The 22,700-nt window shown below is 44.2% G+C and overlaps 1 protein-coding gene across 12 annotated transcripts in view; it reads right to left on the bottom strand.

Moving 5' to 3' along the window:
* The window catches only part of RNF144A (ring finger protein 144A), a 133,731-nt gene that overhangs the window by 99,498 nt on the left and 11,533 nt on the right, over nucleotides 1-22,700 (bottom strand). The window contains exon 1 of one of the 12 annotated variants that reach the window (XM_060413808.1): nucleotides 3,288-4,757. The exons of 10 other annotated variants lie outside the window; for them this stretch is intronic. The gene's annotated coding sequence lies outside the window, so the exon portion shown is untranslated. Of the gene's footprint in view, nucleotides 1-3,287; nucleotides 4,758-22,700 lie in introns of those variants that run through there. One more of the 12 variants, XM_012163967.4, reaches the window with a different exon arrangement.

Below are 22,700 nucleotides of genomic sequence, written 5' to 3'. Positions count from 1 at the left end.
AAAAGAAAAGAAAGTCAAGCAAAAAGGCTGCAAAATGCAAGAAAATGTATATATGAAATGTCCAGAACGGGCAAATCCAGAGAGACAGAAAGTAGACTGATGGTATCCAGGGGGCCTGGGGCACGCAAGAGTAAGCAGGGACGGCTGCTGGACTGGGGTTTGGGAGGGAACTGAAACTTCTGGCACAGGAATGGGCGTGACACTTGTACAACTCTAGGAGTATCCTGAAAATCCCTGAATTGTACACTTCAAAATGGTGAATTTTATACTACATGAATTACATCTCCAGGAAACTTCTGTTTAAAAAGAGTAGTAGTGGGCTACAGTCCAAGGGGTCACAAGAGTGACTAAACCCCCAGCAGACCTGAGATACATCCCAGTGGACAGACCCACATCTCCTTGGGAGCCAGCCCTCCCTCCCTGCGCTTTTCCTAAGTAACAAGTTTGGCCCACGTGAGGCTGGAGCAAGGGAGTTCTCCCCCAACGCTCCAGACCAGCTCCCGAAGTCTATAGCCTTCGATATGGAGGCTAAGAGTTCTGAGTGACCCTTGCCCCTGGCCTGGTCCCTGCACAGAGCAAGCCCCTTCCCCTGCAGGAAGCTCCTCCTACACCCCAAAGCATCAAGGTACCAACTCCAGAAAACATGTTCTGTGTTTTGCACCTCCTTTCTCTGCCTTTTAGTTCAGATAAGTTCAGTCGCTCAGTCGTGTCTGACTCTTTGCGACCCCATAAATCTGAACCCTTCAAACAAAAGGTACTACAAAACAGTCTGCTCGACTACCAGTTTCGGCCATTTTTCCCATGTACAAAGAGCCAGTAAATAAAATTATAATCTTCAGCAAGAAAGAACGGCTCGGGCTAAGTTGATACAGAGACAACAGGCAACCAAGGAGGAGGTTTATGAAGAGAGGCTGCAACGCAGGGCTGTCTGCCCAGAGGCTGTGCTGGGGGCCCGGGTGTTTTCCGGCTGCCAGCAGGTTGGAGAGACACCTGCCAACTTTCCAGAGCCCCGCTCAGGGGGCGGCTTTGTGCTGGCATCGTCTGGCCCCCACAAACAGGCGTGAGCGCCACGGGGTTTCCCATTTCCTGTGGTAGCTCCTCTTTCACACGGGTCACGGAAGTGGCGGCCGCCTCCAGCCTCAGCTCAGTTGCCCAGGTATGAACCACAGGCCTCCACAGAGCTCAGCTTACAAAGCGGCACAGGTTGTGATGGGTTCCCACAAGCCCTGTGAGTTTTCGTGTGCTATGCTGTATGTACAGAAAGAAAAATGAAAGTGAAGTCGCTCAGTCATGTCCAGCTCTTTGCAACCCCATGGACTGTAGCCTACCAGGCTCCTCCATCCATCCATGGGATATTCCAGGTAAGAGTACTGAAGTAGGTTGCCATTTCCTTCTCCAGGGGTATCTTCCCAACTCAGGGATCGAACCCAGGTCTCCCACATTGTAGGCAGACGATTTTACTGTCTGAGCCAGGTAAGAACTAGGAATATATGCACTTGGTTGTTAGTAAGAACATGTCTAGTAAATATTCATCAGATATTAACCTTGTTTTGCAGCAGTCCTACCTTGTGCTGAGATGATGGGTAGGAATGATCCAAAAAAGTGCTGATAAGATCCTGATCTCAAGGAGATCAGACTCAGTAGGAACCCTGATGCCCCCATGTGACTCTCTGGACTCATTAAACGTAAAATGCCCTACTGTTTGTCACTGGAAGCAAAGACGACAAACTACAGCCCAAGACGAGGCTTCTCGTTTCCTCAGTCTGCGCTCCTCTGCAATCTCAATGCCATTCCAATATGAATTTAATCAATTCACTCCTTTATAGGAACAAAGGTGCTACATCAAACAATGAAGGTCTCAACCTGAGGAAGTCCACCTGGCACCGAGATATGCATTAAAGACATTATTTCACCAACTGTATCATACATGCATGCATATGAGCTCAGTCCCTCAGTCGTGTCTGACTCTTTGAGACCCCATGGACTGTAGCCCTCCAGGCTTCTCTGTGCATGGGATTCTCCAGGCAAGAATACTAGAGTGGGCTGCCATGCCCTCCTCCAGGGGATCTTCCTGACTCAGGGAATCGAACCCACATCTCCCGCATCACAGGCAGATTCTTTACGCACTGAACCACGTGGGAAGTCCCAACTGTGTGTACATCAATATATAAATGAGTCCTAGTACTGAGTTATACAGACTTCCCTGGTGACTCAGACTGTAAAGAATCTGCCTGCAATGCAAGAGATCCCAGTTCAGCCGCTGGGTCAGGAAGATCTCCTGGAGAAGGGAATGTATTCTTGCCTAGAGAATTCCATAGACAGACCACAGGGTTGCAAAGAGTCAGACACGACTGAGCGACTTTCCCTCACTCAGTGAATTATTATAAGATTACTCCCTGTTAAATTAACTCACCAAACAAAAGACAGCTGGAATCACTAAAATATAAGAAAAAAACTGGTGGTAGGGATATCCACTCAAAACCTGCAGAACTTTGTACACACACACACACACACACACACACACACACAAATATGTGTTCAATATTTATATATGGGCTTTCCAGGTGGCTCAGTGGCAAAGAATCCACCTGCCAGTGCAGGACGTGCGGGTGGGGCTGATCCCTCAGTCAGGAAGATGCCCTGGAGAATAGCAACCCAGTCCAGTATTCTTGCCTGGGAAATCCCAGAGAGAGAGGAGCCTAGCAAGCTACAGTCCATGGGGTCACAAAGAGTCAGACGGTACCTAGCGACTAAACAGCAATATATATGTATCTATGTATGTGTGTAGATACATACATACACACACACACATACACAAATATGTACTCAGATACGTACTGCAGAACTGGGCACCCTGCTAAAGGAGCACTGTGGTCAGAACCAGAGCAGCCGGGGCCAGACGGAGCACCTGCCCAGCCCCACACCGCACCTCAAGGGCAAACGCACAGCAGCAGGAAACTGGACTTAGCCGAAGCTGGGTTTTACCAGGTGACTACGAAAGCAGGAGAAAGGGCCACGCTTTAGAAAGAAGAGGACTGACAACATAAGGGTGGCGGGGAACACTGGAAAAGGACTGGGGCTGAGGATCCCGGGAGGACGGGGCATCTCTGCAGCCCAGGAGCAGCAGGACTAGGACTAGCTAGGACTAGGAAGAGCCCCAGGGCTCACACCTAGACTCTCTGCCGCCTAAAAGAATACCCTAATTATCTGTGTAACCGAATAGAATCACACATTTTATTATGCTTATTGGGGTATGACCACAGGCCTATTGATAAGTGTCCACTTACCTACCTAGGCTTAAGGCAACGAAGGACGACAGTGATCAGAGAGGGTGCTGGACATCAGGGTCAGAATGATCAGGCACCACTCTGGGAATGCGCAGGCAACAGAAGGCTCGCGGCACTCCTTGTGAGACAAAAACTGCAAAATCCATCAACAGGAACAGGCTGAATAAGATGATGTCCTCCACACAAGAGAACAAGGAGCTGGACCTGAAGATCCTGGCATGAAGAGATGTCAGAGACATAATGAAGGGGGAAACAGACAGAACAGGCTCCGTCTTGAAAGCAGGACTCCATCTTGGGCCGGACAGTGGACTTTGAGCTATATGCCCAGTATCTATGGAAACGAAAAACCCACTGGAAAACCAGGCCCCCGGAAGGAAGAGCCCCAGGGCTCACACCTAGACCCTCTGCCGCCTAAAAGAATACCCTAATTATCTGTGTAACCGAATAGAATCACACATTTTATTATGCTTATTGGGGTATGACCACAGGCCTATTGATAACTGTCCACTGTTAACCTACCTAGGCTTAAGGCATATGAATCACAGGTTGACTTTGATTGTATCTTGCTTTTCCTTTGTTCAGACTAGTTTCAGGGAATTTGGGGAGGTGGGTTTGGGCATGTATACTTAGGGTATATAAGGTTTTCACAAAAACTGGTCAGGGTCCTTGGCTAAGAGGAGACTCTGCCTTGGGCCCGCTGGTGTGATAAACTGCACTCCACTATCCGCATTGTCCTTCTGAGTGAGTTTGTTTCCCGGAACGCGTGGCTAACAACAATAAGAACAAGGAGAAACGCATAATACAAAACAACATATATAATAATCCCATTCACAGACATAGTTTAAGTTACACACACACAAAATTTTTCTAGAACGTAGAAAAAAACCTGTTAATAATCACTTTTATACTATAGGGAATTTTACCCTTCATTTTATTCCTAATTTTTTTTTTCTTTCTGCATTTGTAACTCAAGTTTTTAGAACCACAGATTTTTTTTATTTTTTATGTAGTCTATTAACCATGAGATGCTACACATGAATGCTATACATTCTTTGGCCTCTCCAAGGATCTTATTTTGCAAGCTCTGAATTAAAATCCCACAAAAAGGCCCATTGCTTTGCATTCCAGGCTCCCTGAAGCAAATCCTTAGAGAGCAACAGGCTACCCGAATTGGGCACAGGGATTAGTTAGTGGGAGGTCTTCCTTCTTCCTGTCTCTCTGTCTCCCTAATGAATGGGCTTTAAGACTCAACTAGACATCAGTGCAGAACCCAGCTCACGGAGAGAAAGCCTCCCACTTACCTACAGTTCCACATACCCAAGTATACACAAGAGATTCAAAAACAATCCCTTTACCTTTTCCCAGTGTTTCAATTTCCAAATCAAGAATCGTCTTTGGGCTGCTGCTGGGCTTGCAAGTTCCTAATTCAAAAATCCGTGAGGCTACACGAAGCTCAGCTTCTGCAGTCCCAGCAAGCCGAGGCTTTCCTATGTGTGATGTGTTTGACTGTGATATGAATAGAGGTCTTGTCCCGCGTCTATAAAGCGAGCTCTGTCTCCGGACATTGTATACTAATAGTCTTGCACACTGAGAGACAGAGGGCCCCACAGTCAGCCCTCTAGAGCTGTCCTGCACTTACTTCTTACTTCACATTGATCATCTTGGGAAAATAAAACTCATTCTTCAGCAATGGAGATATTTGTCAAATTATAGCTATGGAACAGATTCATGGGCTCATTAACTATCAATTAATTAAATGAGCTTTCTTTTCAATTCTCTTGTTGCGATAAAAGGCACTGGGCTGATACCATCATCTTTCCTGATTCTAAGAAATGACTCATACAAATGAAGCTAATCCTTAGGCTTAAACCTGCGCACAAAGAACAGATTGCTTTCCCCAATCTGATACCGAATTAGGCACAAATTAAGCGGCTTGTTATAGTAGAGGCATTACAACAGCAAAGAACAGTTTATTTAGATTGTGACATGAGATGTGTACCTTTTAAGAACTTAGAAAATAATTCCTTTGCCTATGTAGCTCTGAAAAGGAGAAAGGTAGATTTTTCACGTGCCAATAGGGAAAAGCTCCGATTTAAGTGGAAGAAAAGCTGCATGCAGCATCTACCATGTAAAGAGGGAGATCGCGGGGCTGCTGCCGAAGTGCTGGCTCAGAAGACTAAGGGCCTGGGGCAAAAGGAAGAATCGCTTTGCATGCTAAAAGGTTTTGCACTGTCCGACTGTTGAATGGCTAATGTACTCTGTGTAACTTTTACTAAGGTGAAATTCACATAACATAAATTCAACCATTTTAAAGTTAACAATTCAGTGTGTTCCACGCATCACAGTGGGGTGGCTCAGATGGTAAAGAATCTGCCTGCAATGCAAGAGACTTGGGTTCAGTCCCTGGGTCAGGAAGATCCCCTGGAGGAGGGCATGGCTACCCACTCCAGTATTCCGCCCTGGAGAATTCCACAGACAGAGGAGCCTGGGCTACAGTCCATGAGGTTGCTAAGAGTCAGACGGGACTAAACACGACTCACACAATGCTGCACAAGCAGAACCTCAGTCAAGTTGCAAGACATCCTCATCACCCCAAAACAGAACCAATTAAAGCAGTTAATCTCCTCTCTCACTCCACCCAGTCCCTGGTAACCAGAAATTAGCTGTCCCTACAGTTTTACTATTCCAGACACTTTACACAAATGGAATATACAATATGTGACCTCTTGTGTCTGGGTTCTTGTGCACTTCAATTCAAAAGCCAAAATTTAAATAAAATATTTCCTGGAAAAATTCTATTCAAGTCATTCATTATATTTTTCAAAAATATATAAATGCCTAATGTCTGTAAATCCATGATAGCATGTCCCATAAATGACAGAATAATGAAATTAGACAAGAAAAGATTACCCAGATAATTATATCCTGCTTCAAAGGGCAAAAAGTTATGAGGCTAATGAAGAAAAGTTTGAACACCCACCCTATGCAAAATATCCTGCAAAATGCCATGAATAATTCAGAAGAAAGAGATGGTTAGATTTACAGCTGGAAGGGAACAGAAATTTCCTTTACTTATGGGCTTCCCTGGTGGCTCAGACAGTAAAGAATCTGCGTGCAATGTGGGAGACCTGGGTTCGATGGGGAAGATCCCCTGGAGGCAGGCATGGCAACCCACTCCAGTATTTTTGCCTGGAGAATTCCCAGGACAGAGGAGCCTGGCAGGCTACAGTCCAGAGGGTCTCGAAGAGTCGGACACGACTGAGTGACTAAGCACACAGGTTATAAAGTCAAGGCCCAGACCAACAAAATTCCCCAGGCTCATGCCGCAGTTGAGTGCCCTGGTCTCCACTGGTGTCCTCTACATTAGCACGGCTGACACTCTCAGGAGGTTTGTTATTGAATGAACGAGAGTGAGGCAGAACAGCACCCGTGGGCAGAAAACTGTGAGGGTGGAGATCTGAGGTCTCATCGCTGACACAGAACAAGCTGTCACTCCCATTCCTGCATAAAGGTCTGAACAAACCCACAATCTGCTATTTTGTGGACTCATCAGAAAACTGAGAGTACAGGGCAAAGGGGGCAAATTTCCCCCCTGAAATCTGGAGAGATCAGCAAGTCAGAGCCAAGATCTGCTCACGGGAAGGAGACGCCACCAGGGTCAGGACAGACAGGATCGCCCACGTGTTCATTTTCATAAACCGCTGGGTTGAGGATGCGCTAGCCTGAGTGAGAAAGGAAACTCCCAGGGACCACCATCTTAGGGGGCCCCACACTTTGGTGGGTCTGACCTCCAGGAAGTCCACCAGGCTGTCACAGCGAGGAGCCGAGAAAATTCATTCCGGGCTCTGGCTAGGAGAGGGGAAGAAAAACCCACTGAGATACGCCCAGGACTGTCTACATAACAAAGGCCCAGTCTTCAGGCCTCAGTGAACCTGAGGAGCCGGAATGATCCCACTCCAGTCCGGCTCACCCAAGGAGGAGCAGGATACCCAAGGGACTCTTGTGAAGAACTCAGACCAAGTACCCTGCCTGCGAAGTCAGGTATGGGACTTTACCTGGTGCTCTCTGGTGGGCTAGTTAAGAATCCACCTTGCAATGCACAAGACACGGGTTCAAACCCTGGTTGGGGAACTAAAATCCCACATGCTAGGGACCAACTAGGCCCACCTAGTGAGAACAGTGTGTGTACGCTCAGTCATGTCCGACTCTTTGCAACCCCCATGGACTGCAGCCCACCAGGCTCCACTGTCCATGGAATTTTCCAGGCAAGAATACTCGAGTGGGTTGCCATTTCCTCCTCCAGGGGATCCTCCTGACCCAGGGATCAAACCCATGTCTCCTGTGTCTCCTGCGCTGGCGGGTAGATCCTTCACCACCGAGCCACCTGGGAAACCCCAGCTAAGCCCGCCAACCTCAACTATTGGGCTCACATTACAACTAGAGTCTGCACCCCACAGAGCAGCGACCAGCGAAGATCCCTGAGGCAGCCAAATAAATTAGAGAACAGTTTTTTAAAAGACTGAGGTTTAATGTTCAGCATACACAATGTTCCCCTGCCCCTCAGCTAACAGCCCTGCTAATAAGGCGCCCGTGTGTGTCTGTGTGTGTGTGTGTGTGTGTGTGTGTGTCTGGTGACAGTGAATCACAGCTCAGAGAGCCGCGGGAAACAGACACTCTAACGAAGAGTTCTCAGGAAACCCCAAAGGCATCAGGGAAGACAAAAAAGGTCACGAGAGACTCTGAGGCCTCTGGCACCTACAGCTAACACACACATTAAACACAGCTCAGCTCCTATGACGTTAACACAAAACCTCACCCTCCAGGCCTTTTACCTCAGTTCCTACTAACAAACACATCATTCTCCGCTATCAACAAAAAACCCACAGAGCATACCGCCGACAAGAGAAACTGCAATCTGAAGAGACAGAGCAAGCCCAAACTCAGACATGACACAGATATTGGAATTATCACACGGGATTAAAATAGCTATGGTTAATACATTAAGGGCTCTTTGTGGGAACGCAGACAAAATATAAGAGCCAATGGGATATGTCAAGGGACAAAAATGCACAGCCCAGAAGTTGAGAATTACATTTGATTTGGCAGATTTTCTGAGGACTTAAGCCCAGAAGACAGCTTCTCAGATAGCTGTGAGGGACTGCTCCGAAGAGGTGAGGGAGGAGCCAGAATATACAGAAGTTTAGCAAAAAAAAAAAAAAAAAGGTCAGTTCAGCTCAGTAACAGATTCAGTTCAGTTCAGTCGCTTAGTCGTGTCTGACTCTGTGACACCATGAACCGCAGCATACCAGGCCTCCCTGTCCATCACCAACTCCCAGAGTTCACCCAAACTCATGTCCATTGACTTGGTGATGCTATCTAACCATCTCCTCCTCTGTCGTCCCTTTTTCCTCCTGCCTTCAATCTTTCCCAACATCAGGGTCTTTTCAAATGAGTCAGCTCTTCGCATCAGGTGGCCAAAATATTGGAGCTTCAGCTTCAACATCAGTCCTTCCAATGAACATTCAGGACTGATCTCCTTTAGGATGGACTGGTTGGATCTCCTTGCAATCCAAGGGACTCTCAAGAGTCTTCTCCAACACCACAGTTCAAAAGCATCAATTCTTTGGCTCTCAGCTTTCTTTATAGTTCAACTCTCATATCCATACATGACTACCGGAAAAACCATAGCCTGACTAGAAGGACCTTTGTGGACAAAGTAATGTCTCTGCTTTTTAATATGCCCTCTAGGCTGGTCATAACTTTCCTTCCAAGGGGAAAGTGTCTTTTAATTTCATGGCTGCAATCACCATCTGCAGTGAATTTTGGAGCCCCCCAAAAATAAAGTCTGCCACTGTTTCCACTGTTTCCCCATCTATTTGCCATGAAGTGATGGGACCAGATGCCCTGATCTTAGTTTTCTAAATGTTGAGTTTTAAGCCAGATTACAGTTAATTAAAACAAACAAACAAACATCACATGTTGATTAATTTAGCAGAAGATGAAATGCAAGAGCCTGGGCTCGTTGAAATCACTCTTTTGATGAGCACCTGGCTATCTGGGGCCAGGGTCCTACTTTCTCCATCCAAAATTCCCTCAGGGTGTGCAGCTTCTGCTGGCTTGATGGCCATAACATTCTTCATTTACTGGCAGGCGATATTTTCCATCCACAGTTATATAAGCAGAAAGATGCATTTTTTTTTTAAAGAACCAAAGGAAATGCTAGAAAACAAAAACATTGTAAAGAATGAAAAATGTCTAAGTCAGGCTCATCAACAGAATAAGCACAGCCAAGACAAAAGTCAGTAAGTGTGAAGAGAGGTCAATAGAAAGTTGCCAAAGTAAAATGCAAACAGAAAAAATAATAATAATTAAAAAAAAAAAACAGAACATCCAAGAATGGTAGGAAAATTTCAGAAAGTATGGCCTATGCATAATTAGAATGTCAGAGAAAGAAAAAAGAAAACAGAGGAGGAAAATATTTGAAGTAAGAATGGCTGAGAATTTTCCATAATCAATTACAGACACCAAACCACAGGTTCAGTAAGCTCAAGGCACATCAAACAGGATAAATAGCAAAATATGCACTCCTTAGCACATCATATTCAATTGCAGAAATCAAAGACTGAATTAAAATCATGAAAGAAAGCTGAAATGAAGGAGAAAAAAACACTTTACCTGTAGAGGAGCAGGAATAAGAAATCAGATCTGACTTCTGAAAAAGAGAAGTCTCTCCACATGCAAAAAGTGGACTGAAATATTTAAAATGTTGAAAGAAAAACATCACCACACTAAAATTCTACTTCCAAGAAAAATATCCCTCAAAAGTGAAGGAAAAATAAATATTGGGTTGGCCAAAAAAGTTCGTTCAGGTTCCTGAACGAACTTTTTTGGCCAACCCAGTATTTCTTTAGACAAGCCAAAATTGAAGGAATCTATCACCAGGTGTCCTGCCTCACAAAAAGTGTAAAGTTCTTCAGAGAGAAAGAAAATGATACATCAGAAACTCAGATCAGCATAAACACAGGAAAAGAGTCAGAGAAGGAATGAATGAAAATATCCATTTTCCCTTTTCTTAACTGATCTAAAAGAAATTATTTAAAGCAGAAATAGCAACTTCAGAATATGGATAAATGAAACAATGTCAATAAAATCATAAAGGCAGGTAGAGAAGAATCAGAAATACTCTAAGAATCTTTACTACGTACACATCAAGTGGAACAGTTTTATCTGAAAGTGGAGTTAGTTTAGTATTTTATATATATATATGCTGCTGTTAAGTCACTTCAGTCGTGTCCGACTCTGTGCAACCCCATAGATGACAGCTCATCAGGCTCCCCCGTCCCTGGGATTCTCCAGGCAAGAACACTGGAGTGGGTTGCCAGCTTCCTTGGTGGCTCAGATGGTAAAGCGTCTGCCTACAATGCGAGAGACCCAGGTTCAATCCCTGGGTGGGAAAGATCCCCTGGAGAAGGAAATGGCAACCCACTCCAGTACTCTTGCTTAGAAAATCCCATGGATGGAGGAGGCTGGTAGGCTACAGTCCACAGGGTCGCAAAGAGTCAGACATGACTGAGCAACTTCACTTTCTCCAATGCATGAAAGTGAAGAGTGAAAGTGAAGTCACTCAGTCGTGTCCGACTCTTAGCAAACCCCATGGACTGCAGCCTATCAGGTTCCTCCATCCATGGGATTTTCCAGGCAAGAGTACTGAAGTGGGGTGCCATTGCCTTCTCCATATATATATATATATATATATATATATATATATAGCCCAAACTCTATGGCAACCACAGAGATATTAAAAAGAAGTTTAACTGATATGCTAATAGAGGAGATAAAATAGAATAATACAAAATACTCAAAACCAGAGAAGTCAGAAAAATGGGGGAGAAAAAAAAATCAAAGAACAGATGTCATGAATAGAAAACAATTTCAAATATGATGGATACTAATCCAACTATATCAGTAGTCACTTTAAATGTGAAAAGTCAAACTACACCAGTTAAAAGTCAGAGATTTCCAGGGTGGATAAAAAAGTAAGATTCAATGATTTGTTTAAAGAAACCAATTTTAAATAAAAAGACTCAGGTTAAAAATAAAGGAATGGACTACCTAAAGAAACTAAAGAGAAACTATAAAACTATGATAAAACAAAGAGGACTGATGGAGAAATACCATGTTCATGGATTGGACACTAATATGAGAGAAATGAGTCATACTCCAAAGACAAAGAACAAATACATATGCATGAGCAGCATAGTGTCAACATATAGAAGCAAAAATTAACAGACCTGCAAGGAGAAATGGTGGCTGAGATGGTAAAGAATCTGCCTGCAATACGGAAGACCTAGGTTCAATCCTGGTTTGGAAAGATCCCCTGCAGGAGGGCATGGCAACCACTCTAGTATTCTTCCCTGGAGAATTCCATGGACAGAAGAGTCTGGTGGGCTATAGTCCATGGGGTTGCAAAGAGTGGGACACGACTGAGTGACTAAGCACACAAGCACTATTATAGTTAGAGAATTTCCACTCCTTAAAGTAATGGACATGGAGAAGGCAATGGCACCCCACTCCAATACTCTTGCCATGGAAAATCCCATGGACTGAGGAGCCTCGTAAGCTGCAGTCCACAGGGTCGCACAGAGTCGGACACAACTGAAGCAACGCAGCAGCAGCAGCAGCAGCAGCAGCAGCAGCAGTAATGGACAAGATTCAACAAGAAGAAATACAGGTTAAGTACATGGCTGACCTGAACAGCACTAAGCAATCAACTTGATCTATTTCACACACAGAATAGTCCATCCAATAGCAGCAAAATACACATTCTTCTAGATCACATGGAACATTCAAGGCTATAAAACAGTTTATCAAATTAACAAAAGCAGCAAAAATCATACCAAGTATGCTTTACATTACGATGGGATGAAACTGGAAAATTCCCAATGATCTGGAGATAAGCAGCACACTTCTAAACAACACGCTGGTCAAAGAAGTCTCAAGAGAAACTGAAAAGTATTTTGAACTGAATGAAAATGAAAACACAACTTATCAAGATGAGCAAACTGGAGCAAATACACTGCATACATTCCAAAATAAGAAAGATCTGAAATCAATAACCAAAACTTCTGTTTAGAAAATGAAAGAGGGTAACTTAGGCCGAAAACAAGCAGAGGACAAGACACTGTAAAAACTAGAGCAAAAATCAATGAAATCATAAACAGAAAAGCAACAGAATCAAGAGCTGATTCTCTGAAAGATCAATGAATTTGATAAATATTTAGTTAGGCTAAAATGGTATTGGTTAAGATGGATACGTGAAACACAAGGGTTGTGAACTTTGGACATAAAAATGCATGAATGACTAACCTCAGTCCACAGCTATAGTCTCTACTGTATCTATTAGCAATGCAGTACTTTGGGGCATTTTCACCAAAAAATTAAAGCAAAACAACAAGCAAAAGAGAAAACTTTTATAAAGGAAGAAATATGGCACTATTTATAATAGCCAAACAGAAACAACCTAGATGTCCATCAGCAGATGAATGGATAAGATCTAGTACATTAAATGGATTTACTCATTGCATAATTCATTTGAATCAGTCATCTGAATGAGATGGATGAAACTGGAGCAATTTAAGTCTGAAGTAAGCCAGAAGAAAAAGACCAATACAGTATACTAACACATATATATGGAATTTAGGAAGATGGCAATGACGATCCTGTATGCAAGACAGGGAAAGAGCAGATGTGTATAAGGACTTTTTGGGATCTTAGAGGGAGAGGAATGATTTTTGAGAATATTTTTTGGGGTGTTAGAAAGTGATCTAGTTTCATTCTTTTACAAGTGGTTGACCAGTTTTCCCAGCACCACTTGTTAAAGAGATTGTCTTTACTCCATTGTATATTCTGCCTCCTTTGTCAAAGATAAGGTGTCCATATGTGTGGATTTATCTCTGGGCTTTCTATTTTGTTCCATTGATCTATATGTCTGTCTTTTAAAATACTGTCTTGAACTGTTTTAGTAAAGTAAGTTGATTCCTCCAGTTCCATTCTTCTTTCTCAAGATTGCTTTGGCTATTCGAGGTTTTTGTATTTCCATACAAAGCTTGAAATTATTTGTTCTAGTTCTGTGAAAATGTGGCTGGTAGCTTGATAGGGATTGCATTGAATTTTGTGAAACACTGGGTAGATACTACTCAATTCTCAGTGTTTTATAGCTATATATAACAGCAGGTAGATATATTCCTAAGTATTTTATTCTTTTCTACAATGGGAAGAATTGGTTCAATCCTTTTTCTAAATTATTCGCAGGAATGCAGGGGCAACCACTGTGTTGATTTTTATCCTGCAGAATATCCATGGACAGTAAGAGTCTGGTGGGCTATAGCCCATGGGGTTGCATCTGCAAACAGTGGGACACTTCTTCACCAAGCACCTATTATTTGAGATTTTCCAAAACTTAAAGTATGGAATAGAAGGCAATGGCACCCTTGTCTTGTTCCTGCCTTGGAAATCCCATGGACTGAGGACCTCGAGGATGCAGTCCACAGGGTCGCACAGATCGCTTAATGTGAAGCACCAGCAGCAGCAGCAGCAGCAGCATCATAAATGGACAAGAAGAAAGACAGCCATCAATGGGAGAAAATAATAGCACTGAAGCAACTCAACAACTAATCTCAAGAATAGTCCATCCAATAGCAGCAAAATACACATTCTTCTAGATCACATGGAACATTCAAGGCTATAAAACAGTTTATCAAATTAACAAAAGCAGCAAAAATCATACCAAGTATGCTTTACATTACGATGGGATGAAACTGGAAATCAAAACCACAATGAGGTACCACTTCACACCACAAATGCTGGTCAAAAGTCTCAAGAGAAAATGCAAACTAGTACAGCCACTATAGAACAGTGTAGATTCCAAAAATTGCAAATAGAACTCACTTCTGCTGGGCATACACCGAAAACCAGAATGAAAGACACATGTACAATGTTCATCACAGCACTGTTTATAATATCAGGACAGAAAGCAACAGAATCAAGAGCTGATTCTCTGAAAGATCAATGAATTTGATAAATATTTTAGTTAGGCTAAAAGGTATTGGTTTGATGGATCTGATGACATGGATGAAACTTTGGACATAAGAAATGAATGACTAACCTCAGTCCACAGCTATAGTCTCTATATATCTATTAGCAATGTGGGGCATTTTCACCAAAAAATTAAAGCAAAACAACAAGCAAAAGAGAAAACTTTTATAAAGGAAGAAATATGGCACTATTTCATTTAGGCTGTGCCAAACAGAAAGAACCTCCGTCCATAGTTCATCAGGCACTCTATCCATCAGATCTAGTCCCTTAAATCTATTTCTCACTTCCATTGTATAATCATAAGGGATTTGATTTAGGTCATACCTGAATGGTCTAGTGGTTTTCCCTACTTTCTTCAATTTAAGTCTGAATTTGGCAATAAGGAGTTCATGATCTGAGCCACAGTCAGCTCCTGGTCTTGTTTTTGTTGACTGTATAGGGCTTCTCCATCTTTGGCTTCAAAGAATATAATCAATCTGATTTCAGTGTTGACCATCTGGTGATGTCCATGTGTAGAGTCTTCTCTTGTGTTGTTGGAAGAGGGTGTTTGCTATGACCACTGCATTTTCTTGGCAAAACTCTATTAGTTTTTGCCCTCCTTCATTCCGTATTCCAAGGCCAATTTTGCCTGTTACTCCAGGTGTTTCTTGACTTTCTACTTTTGCATTCCAGTCCCCTTTAATGAAAAGGACATCTTTTTTGGGTGTTAGTTCTAAAAGATCTTGTAGGTATTCATAGAACCGTTCAATTTCAGCTTCCTCAGCATTACTGGTTGGGGCATAGACTTGGATTACCTTGATATTGAATGGTTTGCCTTGGAAAGGGACAGAGATCATTCTGTCGTTTTGAGATTGCATCCAAGTACTGTATTTCAGACTCTTGTTGACCATGATGGCTACTCCATTTCTTCTAAGGGATTCCTGCCTGCAGTAGTAGACATAATGGTCATCTGAGTTAAATTCACCCATTCCAGTCCATTTTAGTTCATTGATTCCTAGAAAGTCGACGTTCACTCTTGCCATCGCCTGTTTGACCACTTCCAATTTGCCTTGATTCATGGACCTGACATTCCAGGTTCCTATGCAATATTGCTCTTTACAGCATCAGACCTTGTTTCTATCACCAGTCACATCCACAGCTGGGTATTGTTTTTGCTTTGGCTCCATCCCTTCATTCTTTCTGGAGTTATTTCTCCATTGATCTCCAGTAGCATATTGGGCCCCTACTGACCTGGGGAGTTCCTCTTTCAGAATCCAATCACTTTGACTTTTCATGGAGGTTTGCGACATTGTACAGGAGACAGGGATCAAGACCACCCCCATGGAAAAGAAATGCAAAAAGCAAAATTGCTGTCTGAGGAGGCCTTACAAATAGCTGTGAAAAGAAGAGAAGTGAAAAGCAAAGAATAAAAGGAAACATACAAGCATCTGAATGCAGAGTTCCAAAGAATAGCAAGGAGAGATAAGAAAGCCTTCCTCAGCAATCAATGCAAAGAAATAGAGGAAAACAACAGAATGGGAAAGACTAGAGATCTCTTCAAGAAAATTAGAGATACCAAGGGAACATTTCATGCAAAGATGGACTCGATAAAGGACAGAAATGGCATGGACCTAACAGAAGCAGAAGATATTAAGAAGAGGTGGCAAGAATACACAGAAGAACTATACAAAAAAGATCTTCACGACCAAGATAATCATGATGGTGTGATCACTCACCTAGAGCCAGACATCCTGGAATGTGAAGTCAAGTGGGCCTTAGAAAACATCACTATGAACAAAGCTAGTGGAGGTGATGGAATTTCAGTTGAGCTGTTTCAAATCCTGAAAGATGCTGCTGTGAAAGTGCTGCACTCAATATGCCAGCAAATTTGGAAAACTCAGCAGCGGCCACAGGACTGGAAAAGGTCAGTTTTCATTCCAATCCCAAAGAAAGGCAATGCCAAAGAATGTTCAAACAACCGGACAATTGCACTCATCTCATACACTAGTAAAGTAATGCTCAAAATTCTCCAAGCCAGGCTTCAGCAATAAGTGAACTATGAACTTCCAGATGGTTTTAGAAAAGGCAGAGGAACCAGAGATCAAATTGCCAACATCCGCTGGATCATGGAAAAGCAAGAGAGTTCCAGAAAACATCTATTTCTGCTTTATTGACTATGCCAAACCCTTTGACTGTGTGGATCACAATCAACTGTGGAAAATTCTGAAAGAGATGGGAATACCAGACCACCTAAACTGCCTCTTGAGAAACCTATATGCAGGTCAGGAAGCAACAGTTAGAACTGGACATGGAACAACAGACTGGTTCCAAATAGGAAAAGGAGTACATCAAGGCTGTATATTGTCACCCTGCTTATTTAACTTATATGCAGAGTATATCATGAGAAACGCTGGGCTGGAAGAAGCACAAGCTGGAATCAAGATTGCTGGGAGAAATATCAATAACCTCAGATATGCAGATGACACCACCCTTATGGCAGAAAGTGAAGAGGAACTAAAAAGCCTCTTGATGAAAGTGAAACAGGAGAGCGAAAAAGTTGTCTTAAAGCTCAACATTCAGAAAACAAAGATCATGCCACCTGGTCCCATTACTTCACGGGAAACAGTGGAAACAGTGTCAGACTTTATTTTTGGAGGCTCCAAAATCACTGCAGATGGTGACTGCAGTCATGAAATTAAAAGATGCTTACTCCTTGGAAGAAAAGTTATGACCAACCTAGATAGCATATTCAAAAGCAGAGACATTACTTTGCCAACAAAGGTCCATCTAGTCAAGGCTATGGTTTTTCAAGTGGTCATGTATGGCTATGAGAGTTGGACTGTGAAGAAAGCTGAGCACCCAAGAATTGACGCTTCTGAACTGTGGTGTTGGAGAAGACTCTTGAGAGTCCCTTGGACTGCAAGGAGATCCAACCAGTCCATTCTGAAGGAGATCAGCCCTGGGATTTCTTTGGAGGGAATGGTGCTGAAGCTGAAACTCCAGTACTTTGGCCACCTCATGCGAAGAGCTGACTCATTGGAAAAGACCCTGATGCTGGGAGGGATTGAGGGCAGGAGGAGAAGGGGACGACAGAGGATGAGATAGCTGGATGGCATCACTGACTCGATGGATGTGAGTCTGAGTGAACTCCAGGAGTTGGTGATGGACAGGGAGGCCTGGCGTGCTGCGATTCATGTGGTTGCAAAGAGTCGGACACAACTGAGCTACTGAACTGAACTGAAGTGAACTGAAACAGAAAGAGCAGAAAAGCTAAAGATAATAACAAGCTTAATGGGTCCAATACTTTCCATTTTTGTGGACCAGATGGCAATATTTTATTCAACCAGGAGGAGCTTTCAAGATGGGATACGAGTGCATTAGGCAGTGTCTGTCCGAGTTCCCAGATGCCTCACCACTGCCTTGCATCTTACATCTGACTGCCTCCCTCGGAACTAGGAAGGGTTATTTGTGCATCTGCCTTCTGATGGATGTTGAACGTTTTCCTGCAGAGTTTCTCGCTGGCAATGTATGCAATCCTCAGAGGAGCCTGTAAAAGAAGCAGCCCTAGTACTAGCCTCAGTTTTCGTGAATAAACTGGGACCATTTACAGAGAGGCTAAGGGTCTTTCCAGAAGTTTCCAATGGGACGTGAAGTCTGGAGGAGGATTCCAAGCCACTGTCCTTGTGGTCCTGCTCTGCTCAGCAGCAACAACAGCCACAGATGCCTGGACTTCATGCGGCCAGTATCACGGTCCTGACTTGGACCGTCACTGCCCAGATGCACGCACATGAGCTAAAAGAAGCCTTAAAGAGTCCCCTTTCAGGGAAAATGTCAGTGTTTACATTGCTTTATCTCTTTAACTGACTGGACAGGTGTCTACTAATGCGCCCTCATTTCTCTTTAAGCCCCGGCAGCAAAATATCCACTTGACATACAAGGTTATTTGCTGAAATATATTTGCTGTGTATGAAACAATAAAATGCTGGGGCAGGGTGTGCAGAATTTAAGGCTTCCCTGGTAGCTCAGCTGGTAAAGAATCTGCCTGCAATGCAGGAGACCCCGACTCGATTTCTGGGTCGGGAAGATCCTCTGAAGAAGGCAATGGCTACCCACTCCAGTATTTTGGCCTGGAGAATTCCGTGGACAGAGGAGCCTGGCAGGCTACAGTCCATGGGGTCGAAAAGAGTCTGCACATTGTAAATTGGGCAGAATTTACAAGTAAGACCACTTTTAAACTTAAATAATTTCACTATAAAATTAAATTAGGACCACAATTTTAAAAATCAAAAATAGGAAAAAGTCACAATCAATAGGAGAAGCCTGGACTCCCATCTTCAGTATATTTTCCATACCTGTACACATATTGTACATACAATTCAGTTTCATAACTGTTTTCACTTAGTGATATATTACAAACATTTTCCTATGCCCACCATCTCCAAAACTCTTATCAAATTAGAGCAGGATATTTGCTTGTCCAAATTTAGATGTTCTCCATTTGGGGCTATTATTTAAAATGAACAAACAAATGAAGAGCATTTGGGCCTACAGCATTTCTTTTTCTCCACATTTAGTATCGTTTTCCCAAGCAAAATTCTCCAAAGTATGACCGTTTGAAGTAATTATGCAGCTGCAAACAAAAGTCATGCCTTTATCCTTCAGTCATCCCTTCCCCCAGCCTAGACCTAGAAATTCCTTCCCTCTGCTGAGGCAACACAATTTATATTTCAAAGCTTTCTGCTCTGCAGAAGGGCCCACTTCATCGTATTAGCAGACATTCCCTGTTGCTAGTTTATCTTTGAATTGTTTTCCAATTTAAAAAAATTTTAACCCAGAAATATCCTTTATCTTAACCACCAAGATACATAGTTGCTATCATACAATGTTAGGTGCTAGAGAAGACTCTTGAGAGACCCTTGGACTGCAAGGAGATCAAACCTGTCAATCCTAAAGGAAATCAACCCTGAATATTCATTGGAAGGACCCATGCTGAAGCTGAAGCTCCAGTACTTTGGCCACCTGATGCGAAGACTGACTCACTGGAAAAGAGCCTGATGCTGGGAAAGATTAAAGGCAAAAGTAGAAGGAGACAACAGAGGATGAGAGGGTTAGATAGCACCACTGACTCAAGGACATGATCTTGAGCAAACTCTAGGAGATACTGGAGGACAGGGGAGTCTGGTGTGTTACAGTCTATGGGGTTGCAAGAATCAGGCACGACTTAGTGACTGAACAACAAAACGGTAGTTACGTTGTCTAGACTTCCCCGGTGGCTCGGTGGCAAAGAGTCTGCCTGTAAATGCAGGAGACACAAGAGATGCCCATTCAATCCCTGAGTCGGGAAGGACCCCTGGAGAAGGAAGTGGCAACCCACTCCAGTATTCTTGCCCGGGAAATGCCATGGACAGAGGATCCTGGCAGGCTATAGTCCATAGGGTCACAAAAGAGATGGACACGATTTAGCAGCTAAACAACAGCAAGATTGATGTCTAAGCAAGCAGTGTGGTGCAGATTAAGCACATAGGGTCCAAGGAAGGAAAACTCCACAAACAACTTAAGCTAAAATCATACAAACTGCATTTTCAGCTTCTGAATGATTATTTTTATTAGCAGCTCATCTAAGGGTTTTTGTCATGTGGAATCAGTTTATAAATGTCAGTGGTTTTAAAAACTACCATATGGGCAGTGTTTCAGAAAAAAAGAAAAAGTAAACCTTCAAGCAGGATCTTAATGCCCTGTATTTATCTATGTTTTCAATGTACTGAGATGAGTTAAAAGTTAAGCAGAGTGTACCAGGCCCTGGGCTGGGAATTCAAAACGGAGTGACAGGCCAGGGTTACCAAGCCAGGAGAGTGACAGGCAAGTGTGGAAGTCTGTGTCTCATTTCTGGTGCCAGGCAGAGGTGGGAAAGCAAGAAGTGTGGAGGGCAGTGCTTAACCTGGGGAGGTTTCATTCCCAGAGGCCTCAGAGAATCAAGCCAAACACTAAAAAGCACGCTCATTTCAGGGTAAACACAATTTTCTACATAACTGTGTCTTAACTTTCGGTTGACTACATGACGGTTATATCTTGTCAACATAACACAACACAGGTGTTACCATCAATTCTCTTTGGCGAAGGCTTTTGGTTTTTGTCTTGATTTTTTTTTTTTAATACTTTGAAGCTAATGCTTATTTCCAGGATTTTTAAAATATTCAATATTGCAAAGCTCGCAGGCCCTAGGTACCATGCCTGCTGTGCCTGGGTGTATAAGCTGACTCCACTCCATGTCACCATGAATGCCAGGGCAGATCAGGAACGTGATGGGGTCTGAAGGAGCCATGCAATGCTCCCAGGAACAGGCAGGAAGAGGAGCAGGGGGATGAGCCAGGAGGATCTCAGGAGCAGGCACAGTGCCAAGGCGGGGGAGCTGAGACAAGCCTGAGATGCAGAGGAAAACAGGTGATGCAGGGGTAGGGGAGCCTGCAATGCACTGGACCACCACTGCTATCCAGTGACAGCACCCAGCCAAGGACAGCAGGCCAGAGAAGGGACAGGTGGGTGAAAAGACACGGCTCAAAGATGCAGGAGCAAAGAGCAGGTGGCTCTGAAGCAGGGATGCAAACAGGGCTGGCACCGCTGCCAGGAATGAGGGCAGCAGCTTTAAGAGGTCACCTGGAGCCGGCCACCTGGGTGAGCGGCTGATCAGCTGCAGGCAACACCCTCCCGCATCCCTGGACAAGATGTGTGGCCCTGGGCCAGGAGCAGGGAGCAGGATTCACCACGATGGCACGGGTATGGGAGAGGATTCTCTCAGTCAGCCTCCAATGGGGATTCAGGGGTGGGTGCGGCTGGACTGGACCCTGGACAGTGGGCGGCCAGAGCTGAGGTTCAAAGGCCAGCATCCACAGTGTGGATGCTGTGAGACACGTGGGACTTGGGAGGGAAAATCAGGAGGGCTCGTGACAATTAACCTGAGGCCAAAGTTCAAAGTCAATGGGCATGAGTTTGAGCAAACTCCGGGAGATAGTGAAGGACAGGGAAGCCTGGCGTGCTGCAGTCCATGGGGTCACAAAGAGTAGGACACGACCTAGAGACTGGACCACAGAAGGGTCAGGGTCAAGGCAGATTTCAAGGACTAAGGAGTTTGGTAAAGAAAAATGTTAAGTTCCTCGAAGGCATGCCCCTCATTTTACACATTAGACATAAAAGTCCACAGACTCTTGCATCTGTGTTGGGACTGAATGGAGCCAGCAGAATGGTTGAATCTGAGTAACACAGGCTGCTGAGAAGAGGATGGGCCCCACTGGGCAGGAATGTCAAGCATCTGGGACTAAACTCAAGAGAGAACAGTCCCGGTGACGATGAACTCTGCACGAGTCAGGCCTGGACCCGCTGCTGGCTGGCCCACCAGGGCCGGCTGCATCGAGTCCCCAGGCGGCCAGCCTCAAGAACAGGCAGGGCTGGCCACAGGGTCTGTGAACCACGAAAGAAAAGCACCTCCCCAAGTCCCTTCTTTAGATCGTCAGTCTACGAAACTTAAAGAGAGCCACTTCTGTAATTTTAAATGTCCTGGTGAAGTGAAGTCGCTCAGTCGTGTCTGACTCTTTGCGACCCCGTGGACTGTAGCCCACCAGGCTCCTCCGACCATGGGTTTCTCCAGGCAAAAATACTGGAGTGGGTTGCCATTTCCTTCTCCAGGGGATCTTCCCAATCCAGGGATTGAACCCGGGTCTCCCACATTGCAGGCAGACGCTTTAACCTCTGAGCCACATTAAAAAAAAAAAAAAGGAAAAGGAAGCAAAGCAAATTCATTTTAGTAATATATTTAACTCAGTGTAGCCAACTAAAATCATTTCAACGTGTGATCAACTTCAACGTTATTAATGAGATACCCTGCATTCTGTTTTTCACACTAGATTTTGGAAACCAGATACTTTCCACACTCGGGGCACAGTTCACATGGGACTGGCTGCAGAGCAAGGGCTCAACAGCCCTGCCCTCTGCCCACTCTCCCCTCTACCCAGCCCCCCTTTGGTTTGCTCCTACTGCACCAGCAAGAGAGCCTGCCCCCAGGGAGAAGGCTTATCTGCAAGGCCCCAGGACACAGCCCAAGGCCTCCCACCAGCACTCCGCAGTGGGCAAGGTCCTTCTGGATAAAGTCTGGGCCAGCTGCATGTGGCTGGAGAGGGAAAGAAAACAAGGTCACCAGCAAGGAAGCATGGCTGCAGGCCCAAGGAAAGGAATCCTAGGAGCGATTAAAGTATTAACAGATAAGACCGTTCCCAGCCACTCTGCTGATGGAAGGACACGTTCATTTCAGGACAAACACTCCCGCTTGCACATTCCATAGCACAGGAC

The sequence above is a fragment of the Ovis aries genome, chromosome 3 (genome assembly GCF_016772045.2).
Source record: "Ovis aries strain OAR_USU_Benz2616 breed Rambouillet chromosome 3, ARS-UI_Ramb_v3.0, whole genome shotgun sequence".
NCBI classification, from domain to species: domain Eukaryota; kingdom Metazoa; phylum Chordata; class Mammalia; order Artiodactyla; family Bovidae; genus Ovis; species Ovis aries.
The sequence above is the reverse complement of the archived record's forward strand: the minus strand, read 5'-3'. Positions and strand labels throughout refer to the sequence as shown.